We start from the raw sequence: 16841 nt of genomic DNA on the forward strand, positions 1-16841 counted from the left end.
ATGCAACTCTTTCTGATTTATGTGGCAACATACATGACCTTATTGAAGCCACATGTCAAAATACTGAGGTCATGAATAAAAGGTGAGACCTTGGCAATCCTTGACCGTGGCATGTCTGTGCTAGAGCATGTGGTGGGAGATGGGCGTCAGCCACCTGGATGTAGGTCAGCACTAACATCAGCTGAGAGTCTACTGGGCTGTGTAACTTCACACTCCCATAGTGGCAGTGACACCAGCACTACTGAAGGGGGGTTGCTGACCACATCACAATGGAGCAGGCCATGGACACATGGTCCTGGCTGGTCCCATCAGGGACACAGATCCAGAAGACAACAGTCACCATCATGAAGCAGTACTGCATCTGATCTTGGGACTGGTGGTGCCAGTGAGACCCCTGGCAGGACCAGTTCCCATGTCCATAGACAGAGATAGTGAACTGGATACCCTACCATGTACAGTCCACAGCTGTCCAACATACCCCTGTGTAGGGCAGCCACATGGCGTGACTGTGTGCATACATACACACACACACACACACACACACACAAACACACACACACACACACACACACACATCTGTATCACAGGCAGGTCACCTCCAGACACACACAGCACCTCTGCACAGCCCATGTATATGATACCCCTGCAAACACACACACATGATGTCAACCATATGGTCCAGCCTAGGCCTCTGGCAAACCCACACCACACCCTGTGCATATGATGATACCTGTGCCACATCCCTGTCATCCATACCATTTATACAGGGACATGCTAATATGGGTCTGATGTATAGGGTGAATATAGTAAAGTGTAGCTATGTAATACTGTGTAAGGTGCTGTCTGCTTGCATTTGTTATGGGTACACATAAAGGTGTATGTGTCATATTACCCATGATGCATTATTGCTGTTAGTACCACTGACTGAATGTAGTCAGACATGCTGTACCTTATCTTTTCCATATGTCTGTGTATCTGCAGGCTGTGCCCCTGCAGACATTACCAACATGGAGTATGACAGAGTAAAAATACAACAATCATTTCATAGCCAAGGTACAGCTTTATATGTACATTTACCAGGTGTGTATGCATGCAGCTATGCTGTCAGACAGTGTGACCTGTTAGATTTTATTAATATTAGTCTGAAATTAATTATGTTGTAAATATGCTGAAAGAAAAGGCTTGCTTAAATGCAGAAACAGAGTTTAGTAATATGTGATCAGCAGTCATACTAAATGACCATGGCTTGGAAAAGGAATCTGCTGAATGGACATTTTTCCCTTACAGACTTAAAAACAGGATGTATGCAAGAGCAAAAATGCAAAATCTGCTTTTAAAGAATGGACAATGACACTGTGACAATGTGTTTTCTCGAAAATATGTTTTTCTGCATGAAAAACAGGATATGGCACAAGAACAGATGTTTTTATACAAAGATCCAAATAAAATACAGGATGTTCACACTGTCAGAAAAGCTGATCTCTGACAATGTGTTTTCTTCAAAAATATGTTTTTCTGCATGGACAACAGGATATGCTTATCAGCATTGGCACAAGAACATATGTTCCTATACACAGATCCAAATAGAATACAGAATGATGTGTTTCCTCAAAAATATGTTTTTCTACATGGACATCAGGACACTGTTACAGGATATTCACACTGTCAGAAAAGATGGTCTCTTACAAGACATTGTTAAACAAGGAAGCTTAGCATTGTTTCTAAAGGATACCAAGAGGACTAAACTGTATATAAAGAGCTGTATAAATCCAGTTATGTTAGAGGTACGGTAGGGACTCATGTGTCCTAAGGTAAATGTTACATCTCCCACATCATCTGTACTATATGAGAAGTAAAGTTGGAACAGTACTTTTAAGCTGCAACGTTTGTCCAGTCTGATTTATTATAAAAGTTATTGGTTACTGCTCTTAAAGTTGATGCTGCAAAGTATATTCTCTCATCAGTGTATATTCTGCAAGTTTCTGTATGCAACAGACTGTGAATGCAAATATAACCAGACTTTGAATTTTAGCAGAATCCAGCCAGCAAGACTGAGTGTCTTAAGAACACTTCAGATCCATCCCACAGAAAGTAAGCTCCAGCAAGCAGCAAGTAAGCAGTTCAATGTAATATTTTCAATGGCAAGCTAGCCTGCATTTGAACCTACAATCTGCATTCAAACACAGGAGGAGTGATGGTAAGCCCTGCAGAGGGTCACTTCAGTCAAATTGCAGTAACTAACATTTGTACGTATGTGTAAATCCTAAACAGAAGTATTCCAGTTTATGCAGCTTACAGTAGTAAAGTTTTTTAGACGTCTACAATCCGGAGTGAGACTAGTTCAAGAAATTCGCAGTGCCATAAATTCTTCAAGAAAAGGTGAATGTCCACTAGCACAGTAGTCCGCTGCCTGTTGTGCTTCACCAGCTTCTCAAGTGACTTTGAAAAATTTCCAGCCATCTGCAACAACAGCCTGATCACCTGTTTTCTTGCTCACTGGTAAGACTTTTTTCTACGTCACATTTTTTAGTATGGTTGCTATTCGACAGTTTGCATATTAGACAGTCTGGATATTAGATTAGACAGTATGGATATTTTCATGCATAATTTAAGCAAATGTAAAAAATTGCAATGTTGGTATACACATCATATTAGTAAATGTAAAACCTTATTAGGGCAGGTTGATAGTAAGGCATTATACAAATGTATTACAATATTTGACTGGTATCTCAAAGAAAACCATGTGAAATATGACAAATGTTTATTGTGTGCTTCAACAAAAACTGCATTTTGTGTATTATGTCATAAATTAATATTGCATCATATTGCTAAAAAAATAGACTATAAAGACAGATCTGAAGAATTAACTAAGGGTAAAGTGTTTCCATTACATTCTGATGTTGAACAGTTATGTCCTGTCACCACATGTGAGTCAAATCAGTTACGGATAGAACCCCTAGTACATTTTGTTACAAAGGAATGTATTAAACTTCTAAAAGACAGACACAATGAGTTCAGAAAGCTTAGACAAGTTATACATACATCTTTTCAAAAGTGCATAGGAGTTTCAAATTCAGCAGAACAGCTTACTAAAGAATGTCAGAAAGACCATGCAACATTACTGGAAATTCAACAGCAGTTGCAGGATAAAGGAAATAAATTAGCTGAACTGACAGAGACTGGGAACTTCCTGCATACACAGTTAATCTGTGCAAAAGAAATATATTTTATAATATGTTTATGTTTTGAAAATGGTTAAACATACATGGTAGGATGGTAGGATCTGATGTCTGGACAAATCATTCTTAAATGTTTTACTTTCATTCAGTTAAAGCAAGACATCTATCAGTACTACAGTAAAGTAAAGCATATGAATGCTATTCATTAGCATAGTCAAAAGGTAAACAAAACTGTTCTAGTGTATAAAATTAAATAAAAATTTAAAGTCACAAGACATGACATGCTTGTATAAAGATATACATATACAAGACAGCCATGCATGTGTGTTCTTTTCATCTAGAGTACATCTGTTACAATACACAAGAATAACAGGCAGACAACAGCAAATATAAATAATATAAATATAAATGTGTTGGTTAAACTAATATCTATTTTGTTTTTTACAATTTGTTTATAATTATATAGTAACACCAAACAGTTAAAGTTCTGAATTTTAAAAAGAAAATCACAGATGGTATTATTCAAACAGTTTTTGTAAAATTAAATAGTTAAAAAAATAAAAAAATACTGAAATCCATGTAAGCTAATTGTAATGTAGTATAAATGCATAGTTATGCAAATCACAATCACATTAAAGAAAAAATGCTAAAAGAATTAACTATAGTTTACAGAGTATGAAATGTGAGCTCAGACCTTCCTAGACTAGATGAATAGTTACAGGAAATGTTGAAAAGATAAGATAAACAAGACTGATTGCCAGACAAGTAGCTTGAGTTTTTCTAAAGCATCATTGTTATTAAAACATAATTGTTAAAATGTTTACAGGCAACACTATTTGCTAATTGTAATAAAATGTCACAATTGTGCATAGATGTCACTTATAATCTGTTTGCAAGTAAATGTTAAAAGGACAAAAAAAAACTCAGTTGCATCAAGTACAGCCAGCAAATGGGCTATAGTATATATACAGTTCAAATCAATTGTGCAGGAGGGTGTAAATACCTACTAGAGGTAATATACAGTGAAAGCTTTATTTAGTAACCTAATAAAATAAATGTATAACCAAAGTGTTGGGCTGACATATATTCTATTCTCACAGCATAGGGCAGGTAAACAGTGCTGAAGTACTACAGGGGGAAGGGTACTTTCTCAGTTTTACACTGACTGTATAAGCAGTACTGCACAAGGGTCTGAAATAAAGCTATAGAAAAAATAAACAACAAGGGTCTGAAATAAAGCTACAGAAAAAATAAACAACAAGGGTCTGAAATAAATCTACATAAAAATAAATAATAAGGGTCTAAAATAAAGCTACAGGAAGAAATATCTCATTCCTTCTTGACAACACTCTTTTATGGGGGGGAAAACAGGTATTAGTTTATTAGAAATACTGGTAAACTGGATTAAACCTGACAGGATAAGATATTTTACAAGTTGTTAATAGCTATCATAATGGTTATTATTGTATTGTTTAGTATTAAATTGTATTTACAACCTAGTGTATTAAAAATACTGGTAAACTGGATTAAACCTGATAGGATAAGATATTTTACAAGTTGTTAATAGCTATCATAATGGTTATTATTGTATTGTTTAGAATTAAATTGTATTTACAACCTGTTAAATTGTAAAGCTATACAAGAGATGGTTTAAAAAACAAGAGATGGCTTAAAATTGATTACAGCTATACAAGAGAGAGTAAAGACATGAAAAAAACTGAACAAGAATGGTCACTATTTCAATATGTTTTTGACAAAACAATGTTGGTATAAAAAAGCATGAATATTTTAATTGCTGAGTATGTAGTTTAAAATAACAGGACATATGGATTTGGTATCAGTTCCACTAGATATTTCTAAAGAGACAAACATTTTCCAAGATTTTGCTTAATATTAATGTTATTAAATTTGTAAGATTAGACTAAATGTACTTTACAGTATAAATGTAGAAAATTTCAGTACAAATGATAGTCTTTGTATGTACAAATGCAGAAGAATTCAGTACAAATGAAATTAATGTCTAGTAATGAATATGTGTGAAAAAAAAACATATTTAAAGAAAGCAATGGGTCCAGGGTGCCTACTAGATTGAAATGCATAAATAGCAAACAGTCTGTGTAAATACATACTGTACAGGATACATTGTAATAAGTTCAAAAGTAAGATGTCAAGTTGTAATATCACTGGTTTTACCCCAGTAAAATAACTGCTTTTAAATATTTATTATCTAAGCCCAGTTCAGTACTTTACCAAGATGTTAATGGGCAGTTCGAAGACATGATCACAATTTTATGGTTAAAATGACATTAAAACTGTATATTTTCAGCAGTGTATAAATGCTTGCAGTAGCACATAGTTATTGTCTCTTATAGTTAATTCAACAGTTGCAAAGAGTTAATGAAACAATTCTAAGTCATAAATGAAATTCTATGATTGCAAAATAATAAATTGATCAAGTTAAACTAAAGCAGACACAGCTCATAACTGATAAAATATTTTCACAGAATGATCTGCAAAAGAAAAAGTTGTTAAATACATTCTGTTTTGGTAGTAATATTTAATATCATTGTATTAACTATGTAAAATTGCATTTTGACTTGTATCAAAAGAAGACTATAGGTTTGTTTCTTAATGTGTTTTCTATATAAAATGTTTGAAGTATGTTTAAAAACAGAGGGAATTGTTAGATTTTATTAATATTAGTCTGAAATTAATTATGTTGTAAATATGCTGAAAGAAAAGGCTTGCTTAAATGCAGAAACAGAGTTTAGTAATATGTGATCAACAGTCATACTAAATGACCATGGCTTGGAAAAGGAATCTGCTGAATGGACATTTTTCCCTTACAGACTTAAAAACAGGATGTATGCAAGAGCAAAAATGCAAAATCTGCTTTTAAAGAATGGACAATGACACTGTGACAATGTGTTTTCTCAAAAATATGTTTTTCTGCATGAAAAACAGGATATGGCACAAGAACAGATGTTTTTATTCAAAGATCCAAATAAAATACAGGATGTTCACACTGTCAGAAAAGCTGATCTCTGACAATGTGTTTTCTTCAAAAATATGTTTTTCTGCATGGACAACAGGATATGCTTATCAGCATTGGCACAAGAACATATGTTCCTATACACAGATCCAAATAGAATACAGAACAATGTGTTTCCTCAAAAATATGTTTTTCTACATGGACATCAGGACACTGTTACAGGATATTCACACTGTCAGAAAAGATGGTCTCTTACAAGACATTGTTAAACAAGGAAGCTTAGTATTGTTTCTAAAGGATACCAAGAGGACTAAAACTGTATATAAAGAGCTGTATAAATCCAGTTATGTTAGAGGTATGGTAGGGACTCATGTGTCCTAAGGTAAATGTTATATCTCTCACATCATCTGTACTATATGAGAAGTAAAGTTGGAACAGTACTTTTAAGCTGCAACGTTTGTCCAGTTTGATTTATTATAAAAGTTATTGGTTACTGCTCTTAAAGTTGATGCTGCAAAGTATATTCTCTCATCAGTGTATATTCTGCAAGTTTCTGTATGCAACAGACTGTGAATGCAAATATAACCAGACTTTGAATTTTAGCAGAATCCAGCCAGCAAGACTGAGTGTCTTAAGAACACTTCAAATCCATCACACCAAGCAGTAAGCAACATGGATGTAGGTCAGCACTAACATCAGCTGAGAGTCTACTGGGCTGTGTAACTTCACACTCCCATAGTGGCAGTGACACCAGCACTACTGAAGGGGGGTTGCTGACCACATCACAATGGAGCAGGCCATGGGCACATGGTCCTGGCTGGTCCCATCAGGGACACAGATCCAGAAGACAACAGTCACCATCATGAAGCAGTACTGCATCTGATCTTGGGACTGGTGGTGCCAGTGAGACCCCTGGCAGGACCAGTTCCCATGTCCATAGACAGAGATAGTGAACTGGATACCCTACCATGTACAGTCCACAGCTGTCCAACATACCCCTGTGTAGGGCAGCCACATGGCGTGACTGTGTGCATACATACACACACACACACACACACACACACACACACACACACACACACACACACACACACACATCTGTATCACAGGCAGGTCATCTCCAGACACACACAGCACCTCTGTACAGCCCATGTATATGATACCCCTGCAAACACACACACATGATGTCAACCATATGGCCCAGCCTAGGCCTCTGGCAAACCCACACCACACCCTGTGCATATGATGATACCTGTGCCACATCCCTGTCATCCATACCATTTATACAGGGACATGCTAATATGGGTCGGATGTACCGGGTGAATATAGTAAAGTGTAGCTATGTAATACTGTGTAAGGTGCTGTCTGCCTGCATTTGTTATGGGTACACATAAAGGTGTATGTGTCATATTACCCATGATGCATTATTGCTGTTAGTACCACTGACTGAATGTAGTCAGACATGCTGTACCTTATCTTTTCCATGTGTCTGTGTATCTGCAGGCTGTGCCCCTGCAGACATTACCAACATGGAGTATGACAGAGTAAAAATACAACAATCATTTCATAGCCAAGGTACAGCTTTATATGTACGTTTACCAGGTGTGTATGCATGCAGCTATGCTGTCAGACAGTGTGACCTTGCATACATTCCCCTTGTCACAGACAGGTAGTCTTCAGAAATGCCACCTCAGTGTTGTGTAGTACCACAGGCTCATATATACAGAACAGGTTACTGGAGTACTCTCAGTGGGTCCCTCACAAGCTTAGCCATTAGATTAACAGCATCTATATCATAACATCGACAGCTTAGGTTGTCAAATGCTTAATCATCGACACCAAAGACTTAAACGCTTACAATAGCAAATGGCCACATCATCAAATTCTTTCCTCAGGAAAAAATTTGAGTGGCCGTCTGTAAACAAAATAAACAAACACACCCAAACATAGTGGGGGGCTTCACCCCCCCACAACCCCCCCAACTAAATACACCAAGTCCGAGATTGGTCTACATTGGGTAAAGGGCAAATCCCCAATAATGGCCATGCAAATTCTTTCCTGAGAAAATAATTCAATGATGTAGCCATTCACTATTGTAAGCTTTCGATGCTTAGGTGTCGATGATTAAGCATTCAACAACCTAAGCTGTCAACAATTCAATAGGAACCCAATTAACCACAACAGATTCACCTGTCAGCACCTGTTGCCCCTGCTATTTCTTTCCCATACACTCAACTCTGATGTAGTTGGTGAGGGCATGCATGGTACTGTGTATGACAGGAGTGTGGTAGTTTGGAACAGGGAGAAAAAATGGTATATCCTTTGCATACACACAGTAAAGACTGACATAGGGGATGTGCACACAGTAACACGAACATAGTTGCCAATAGACAGATTAGTAAATCTACATATCCACTTTAATGTACTATAGTGCTACAAACACATGACATGTCCCACATAGATTATATGCGTGGGACATAACCCACTACCTCTTGCAATACGTAATGTTGTGGATGCCTTCATGGATGGTGAGATAACCCACCAGAAATAGCAACTGGAGTCATCTATTGCTCCTACAAGCCTGGACAAGTGATAGGGTAACAGACGTTGTATCAGCATGATGTTTCAGTCAGCTATGAAATCTGATGCTGGCATGTGTGTCACTACAGTAACTGTGACCTATATGGCAACAATGTCACATACATGGCCATTGTTAGGGGATACAGACCACATATAGGTTGCAAACATCTGGATATTCCACAGACATCTATACAGATGACTGGTATGGCCTGTACAATGGTTTAACATGCTGCAAGTGAGGCAGATGCCATTAACACACTATATAAAGTAATGCCATTGGGAAGTGGTAAACAGACGTGGATGGTACACACATCAAAATGGTATAACTCACACAGGACATGATTCTCACTCAAACACACACACACACACACACACACACACACACACACACACACACACACACACACACACACACACACAGTTGCCAGTATTGAGAGTAGGACCTCTACCTATCTAGTTATTTCTACTATAATGTTACTCAGTTATCAGACACGCCACATAGCTTATATGATTTCACCTTGTCCCAAGGTACTTCTAAGGTGAATGACATCAGCAGGCCTTGTAAAGTAGGGTGATGAGAAGTGCACAGGGTGGTACACAACTCAAAATGGTATAACCCACACAGGATATGATTCTCAACCCAAACACACAAACACACAGTTGCCAGTATTGAGATTAGAACCACCACCTATCTAGTTATTTCTACTATAGTGGTACGCAGTTATCAGATGCACCATGGAGTTTATACACTTTCTCCTTATCCCAAGGTACTTCTAAGGTGAATGACATCAGTAGGCCTTATAAAGTAGGCCAATGGGAAGTATACAGGGTGGTACACAACTCAAAATGGTATAACCTACACATGATATGATTCACACACACACACACACACACACACACACACACACACACACACACACACACACACACACACACACACACACACACACTTACTTGCCAGTATTGAGATTAGAACCCCTGCTTATCTAGTGTTTTGTACTATAGTGTTACACAGTCATTGCAAGCACTACACAGCTTACTGGGCTGACAACTGGCCAAAGGTGCTGATAAGGGGAATGACAGCAGGACTGATAAAGTAGGGCATTGGGTGGGAAACATATCAAAATAATTCTTCCTACAAACATACACACTTACACACATATTTGCCAGATCTGAAAGTAGAACCCCTGCCTATCTAGTCTTTTGTACTATATTGTTAAGTAATCACACGTGCTACAGAGCTTACTGGGCTGACAACTGGCCAAAGGTGCTGATAAGGGGAATGACATCAGCCAGACTGATGAAGTAGGGTACTGGGTGGGAAACTTATCAAAACACTTCACAACACATCCAACAGAACAGCCAATGTTACATGAAGCCAAGAGTCAAAGCCCAAGATAAAAACAAACAGGTCAATCTTTATTCCAAGAGGTAAGCGCTTTCATAGTGAAACCACCACTTCATCAGACCATAAGATAACAGCCATTACTCCTGTAGCATATATATATATATATATATATATATATATATATATCAACCAATCAGGCAGTAGCCAATAATAACTACCCATCAATTATTACAATTTAACTTTGTTAAAGGTATATCATCCTAAGGTCATCAAATAAATGTATGAAAAAAAACATTCCATATATAAAAAGCATTTCTAGCTCATACATGAACATAGAAAATCTCATTTAAAACATAAATGAAACATATAAATAACATATCTATAGATTCGTTATGCATATATCTAAAAAGAATTTTCTTTAGAATAATTTATAAAGAAATCATAATTTTTAAAAAAAAATCATCACTTAAAAAGTTTTCTGTTCTTAAGCATTGGTTTTAGGGAGATTCTATCATTTAATCACATCCTCCTATCAGCCTTTAGTCTGATGATCCATCTAGTCTCTGAGGTTTCTGTTTGATTAAGTATGTCTCCACCTCTCTCATTCTCCCATATTTTCTCAATAGCTAAAAATCTAAAATTATGTGTTTGTCCTTCAAAGTTAACATGCTTCGCCAATGCGTTGGCAAAAGTGCCCTTCCTAATGTTGTTTAGGTGTTCCCTTATCCTGTATCTGAATTTCCTGTTGGTTTTCCCAACATAATATGCTGAGCAGATGTTGCATATTGCCATATACACAATATTATCTGTGTTACAATCTGCCATTACTCGAAAGGATATCATGCTCTCTGTATCAGGATGTTTAAAACAATTGGTGGTATCTATGTATTGATGCTGATTACATTTTTACATGGAGTTGTACCTATTGTAATAACATCCTCCCCCCCTGATATCCCTGGGGTAACATAGCATTCTTTTCAATGACTTCCTATTTTTGTAGAGAAAACTGGGCCTGTCGCCCACTATGTCCCTTAGCTCTACATTAGAGGTCAAAACTGGCCAATGTTTCTTTATGGTGTCAGTTATAATGTCCAAGTTTCTGGTAAAATATGTGGGTACTCGTACATATGCCTTCTCTTTTTCTCTGTGTAAACCTTCAATGCTGTCATTTGCATTAGATGAAAAATAGGGCTTCCCTATATCTCTTCTCCAGCCTTTCACATTGTTTAATGTCTCTTCTGTGTTCAAGTCAGTATACCCCCTTTGTTGTAACCTTTCCCTTAAATTAACTAACTCCTGCTCAAATACCCCATCATCAGCTGTTAACCTGGAAGTTCTCAGGGCTTGTCCTTTAACAACATTTCTGAAGATGTTCTGGGGATGCATGCTTCCTCTATGCAGAATTGCATTTCTATGGCAGTCCTTTCTATGTATCTTAGTCGAAAAATTACCAAGACAATCGTTTATTTTAATATCAAGGAATTCAATTTCCTCATAAGAACTTCTGGCTACAAATTTTAAAAAACGGGTACTCCTATTGATATATGTACAGAATTCCAATAATGTCTCACTATCACCCTGCCATAACATAAAAAGGTCGTCCACAAAACGCCTATAAAACCTCATCTGGGGCCATTTACATAGCTGACATTGTCAGCTGGCTTGCTGTGTGGGTCTGAGGGGTGGATATAGGGCCCCCACACTGACATCCATGCCTGTGACCTATGACCCCCAGTTAGTTGTCCCCACACATATACTGCAGTGGGATTTGCCACCTTGGGTATTATTGCATAGTGTGAGAAGGCCAGTATTGGGCAGACATTTCCTGGTGACGCACATAGCTGTCAGTTGTCTGCTGCTATCCCAGCAAGCCACCCCATTCCCTTGCATGCATGCATGCAACATTGCCATAGATATGCTACCAAAACATACTAATCCATTCATTTATTGTTACAAAGACTGACTTACCTTGTGCCTGTGGCAGTGGTGAGGACTGTTAAAAACACACAGAATGGAAAAACGGAGAAATACGTTGCAAACTAGTAACACCAAATTTTCTCAACTATACAGGATTCCAATAAAGGCAGTCCCACAAACTGTTCATACAGCAGTAGTCTCCGTAAAAAACTGTTCAGTCCATGACCATGTAATAATTATTATAGTTTATTCTTAAAACAAAACAAAGATAGATTAAGCACTTTCATTTCCAATACTGGAAACTTCATCAGAATGAATAGTGCTTGTCCACTAACATATTTATACTGTTTTGTACTAATTAATTGCAATTCAATTCAATTAAAAACATTAATTTCAATAATCACCGTGGTTAAGAATAAAATAAAAGCTACAGGGCAAGATATAAATACTCTGTTAATATGATATAACATGACTTAAAGTATATTAAAAATATGTAAATAAATAAATTGTACATTTTTACTGTTTACGCTTGTTCATTGATTTTCTTTTATTAACTTTTACCTTGTTAGCCCTTAACCTTAGGGCTGGTAAATGTGACACATAATCATTCATCCCTGGGGGTGTGTTAGAATCCAGCCGCAGTTGCCAGATTAGTTCTCTGTAACTTAACTGGTTTTGCCAATCTCCCCCTCTACTGTCCCTAGATAACATTTTAAAAATCCAAAATTTAAAATTAGCTTCTGTACATGACAATGTGTGTCTATAAAGTGCATTTGCTTCCCTTTTCCTATTGACATCATACATATGTTCATATATCCTTTGACGTAAATGTCTTTCTGTCTTCCCTATGTAGTAAGCCCAACAGAAAGTACAGTAAACTAGATATACAATCCCTCTTGTGTAACAAGTGTAATGTTGTTTGCTCTTAAAAGTTATTGGAATAGTAGGTATTGACAGTTCACCCATATTCGCTGTAAATGTACATTGGGAACATCTTCCACACCGGAAGGTTCCTTTTTTCTTTTCATCATTTTCCTGTCTGTTTTTTTCAAAAATGTTTTAAAGATTAGAACCCCTTCTAAAACTATAACACAAATGCCTATTAAATACTTCTACCCTGTTGGGCATACTCTTGAAGATTTCCCATGTCTTGTTAATAGCTCTCTTATTAAATTAGTGTTAGAATTATATGTCATAACAAAAAAGGGGGTGATTTCATTTTTAGTTTTATTGTAAGTTTCACTGCTTTTAAACGCAGCAGTGTTGTTGCATGAAATAGTTTTCACTATGTTGCACTCTGTATTCAATAGGGGTATGTATCTAGTCCCCCAACCCTTAATCACCTCTTCCTTAAGAGAACTAATAACTGATTCTGGGTAGCCTCTCTCCAAAAATAATTTGTGCGCATAATCCATTTCATTAATAAAATCAACATATTTAGATGTCATTCTGGCCACCCTGACCATTTGTCCTTTTATAATATTTTTCTTCTGTAGTGGGGGGATGATTACTGTAATAATGTAAGTAGGAATTAGAGAAACAAGCCTTTCTAAAAATTCTTGACACATATTTTTTTGTTTAAATTGTATTTAGAATAGTTACATCTAAACAATGAGTCTCTTCCATATTGAATTCATATGTAAATTTAAGAAACTGGGTAGAATTATTAAAATATTCCATAACCTTAGGAACATCTTCCTGTGAATCTTTCCACACTATCAGTATGTCATCCAAGAAACTGAAGTATTTTACTATATTGTCCATAAGTGGAGAGTTAAAAACTAAAAATGAAATCACCCCCTTTTTTGTTATGACATATAATTCTAACACTAATTTAATAAGAGAGCTATTAACAAGACATGGGAAATCTTCAAGAGTATGCCCAACAGGGTAGAAGTATTTAATAGGCATTTGTGTTATAGTTTTAGAAGGGGTTCTAATCTTAAAAACATTTTTGAAAAAAACAGACAGGAGAATGATGAAAAGAAAAAAGGAACCTTCTGGTGTGGAAGATGTTCCCAGTGTACATTTACAGCGAATATGGGTGAACTGTCAATACCCACTATTCCAATAACTTTAAAGAGCAAATAACATTGCACTTGTTACACAAGAGGGATTGTACATCCAGTTTGCTGTACTTTCTGTTGGGCTTACTACATAGGGAAGACAGAAAGACATTTACGTCAAAGGATATATGAACATATGTATGATGTTAATAGGAAAAGGGAAACAAATGCACTTTATAGACACACATTGTCATGTACAGAAGCTAATTTTAAATTTTGGATTTTGGAAATGTTACCTAGGGACAGTAGAGGGGGAGGCTGAGAAAACCAGTTAAGTTGCAGAGAACTAATCTGGCAACTGCGGCTGGATTCGAAAACACCCCCAGGGATGAATGATTATGTGTCACATTTACCAGCCCTAAGGTTAAGGGCTAACAAGGTAAAAGTTAATAAAAGAAAATCAATGAACAAGAGTAAACAGTAAAAATGTATAATTTATTTATTTACATATTTTATACTATACTTTGTCATGTTATATCATATTAACAGCGTATTTATATCTTGCCCTGTAGCTTTTATTTTATTCTGAACCACATTTATTATTGATTTGAATGTTTTAATTGAATTGAATTGCAATTAATTAGTACAAAACAGTATAAATATGTTAGTGGACAAGCACTATTCATTCTGATGAAGTTTCCAGTATTGGAAATGAAAGCGCTTAATCTATCTTTGTTTTGTTTTAAGAATAAGCTATAATAATTATTACATGGTCGTGGACTGAACAGTTTTTTACGGAGACTACTGCTGTATGAACAGGTTGTGGGACTGCCTTTATTGGAATCCTGCATAGCGGAGAAAATTTGGTGTTACTAGTTGTGAGGACCGTGCTTGAGGGCCGCCTATGTTGGATGCACACAGTACACTGCCTATACATGGTACGTTACAGGTAATGTGATGTGTGTGTCATCCATTTTACTGTGTGTGCGAGTCAGAGAGAAGTGTCAGTCCCTGGGGTCCCTATAGTGTTAGTGTGTGTGCTATGCGTTGCCTCTTTGCCAAGGCCTGAGCATACTGGGCATGCCTCCATCTGCCTACAGCAACAGGCTCAGGAGCCTCCTCCTCTGACTCCCTCTGTGCCTGTGGGGAACTTGGCAATGGTGGTGGGCTGTGTGTCCCTTCCCCGTGCTGTTCCTGCTGCAGCTGTTTGTGCAGGATCATATTGTGTAGCATTGCACATACTATGAGCATGTGTGCACATGTGGCTGGACAGTAATGCAAGACTCCTGTCAAGGCAGAAGAATCATGACTTGAGCATCCCAAACACACGCTCTATAATGATCCTGATTTGTACGTGTGCCTCATTATGGCATTCATGTGTGGGTGTGCGTGCATTTCTGATGGGTGTCATCATCCACGGCTCTAGTGCATAGACAGCATTCCCCATCAGATGGCCATATGGGATGCCACCACTGGAAAATGCCTGGTACAGTTGTAATAAATGCCAGATGTGGGAGTCGTGATAGCTTCCAAGGCTGCCAGCACACACATTCATGATAATGCCCTGGGCATTGCACATGACCTGGCAGTTGATAGAGGGGAAGCCCTTGCGGTTTATGTAGACCATACCCTGTTCACCAGGTGGTGCTTTGATGTGGATGTGCGTGCTGTCTATTGCACCCAGTACCTCCAGGTATTCTACTACACGGTGGAAGAGACACATATTGCTGGTCCTCTACTCACGGGTGTTGGGGAAGTAAATTGTCTCACCAGCATGTGGTAGCATGGCATCCAAGAACTGGTGAAGTACCCTGGATGCAGATGCCTGTGAGACCCCCATGATGTTCACAGTAGGTCTTTGGAAAGTACCTGTAGCTAGTATTCTTAAGGCTACACATATCTTGGTATCCACTGGGATGGGTTCCCCTCTGTTGGATCTGGGTCTGAGTTGAGGCCGGCACAGCTCAGTGATTTGCTGCAGTATGTCTCTGTCCACCCTGTAGCACTCTACTATCTCCAGATCATGCAGCACCTGGTAAGTTACCATGGGTCTGAACACTTTTCTCCTCCTCCTCCTCCTTGGTCTGTGGAAGTTGTCAGCATTGTCTTTCTCACCACCCTCAGCCTCTAGCATATACTGATGGATCAAAGCAATGGCAGCCCCTAACATTTTTCCAGTTAAAAGCCCCCCGCATGTGTACACCAATGGTGCAGAGTTTGTGGGAAAAAACAGACTGTAAGATGTTTCCATAGTTTATACTGTTGTGCTGCAGATGCTGCCTGTATGATTGGCTGACTATGATGCATTCCACCTGCTAGCTAACAAATTTGTACTTGATTGCTTTTACTCTACTGTTTCCCTTTTTTAACCTTTTTTCCCTTCCCATTTCCTCCCCTTTTAAGCCCAGAGGCATGCCATGCAAACCCAGTGCCCAAATGTAAACAGTCCTGCTATTTTTGTTTTTTTTAGACCTGGTGCGCGCTGTGCAAACCCATTTAGTTAATGTAAACACTGAGAAATGGTCCTCCCTGGATGTGAATACGCTCTTCATTTCATGGAATAAGTCAATACAGCCACAGACACACCCTCTTGTTTAGCTGTGCTTAGCTAATCTTATCTGGGAGCCGTGGAGCTCCAATGTGCTTACACCAAGCAAGACACACACCCTTTTCATGTCTGCTGCTCCTCCTGCTTACACGATTGTGTTATAGCACCTATACTGGTAGGGGCGGTTTGGCACTTAGAATATTTCTGTGATTCAGTAAATTTCCCCTCATTTGCATACCCGAATGCTTTAGTCCATAGTTACTGCACTACA

The 16841-nt window shown here is 37.8% G+C and overlaps 1 protein-coding gene across 1 annotated transcript in view; it reads right to left on the reverse strand.

Moving 5' to 3' along the window:
• The window catches only part of TRIM65 (tripartite motif containing 65), a 442474-nt gene that overhangs the window by 371060 nt on the left and 54573 nt on the right, over positions 1 to 16841 (reverse strand). The window lies entirely within an intron of this gene.

The sequence above is a fragment of the Protopterus annectens genome, chromosome 10.part0 (genome assembly GCF_019279795.1).
Source record: "Protopterus annectens isolate FY-2018-M chromosome 10.part0, PAN1.0, whole genome shotgun sequence".
In the NCBI taxonomy this organism is placed as follows: Eukaryota; Metazoa; Chordata; order Ceratodontiformes; family Protopteridae; genus Protopterus; species Protopterus annectens.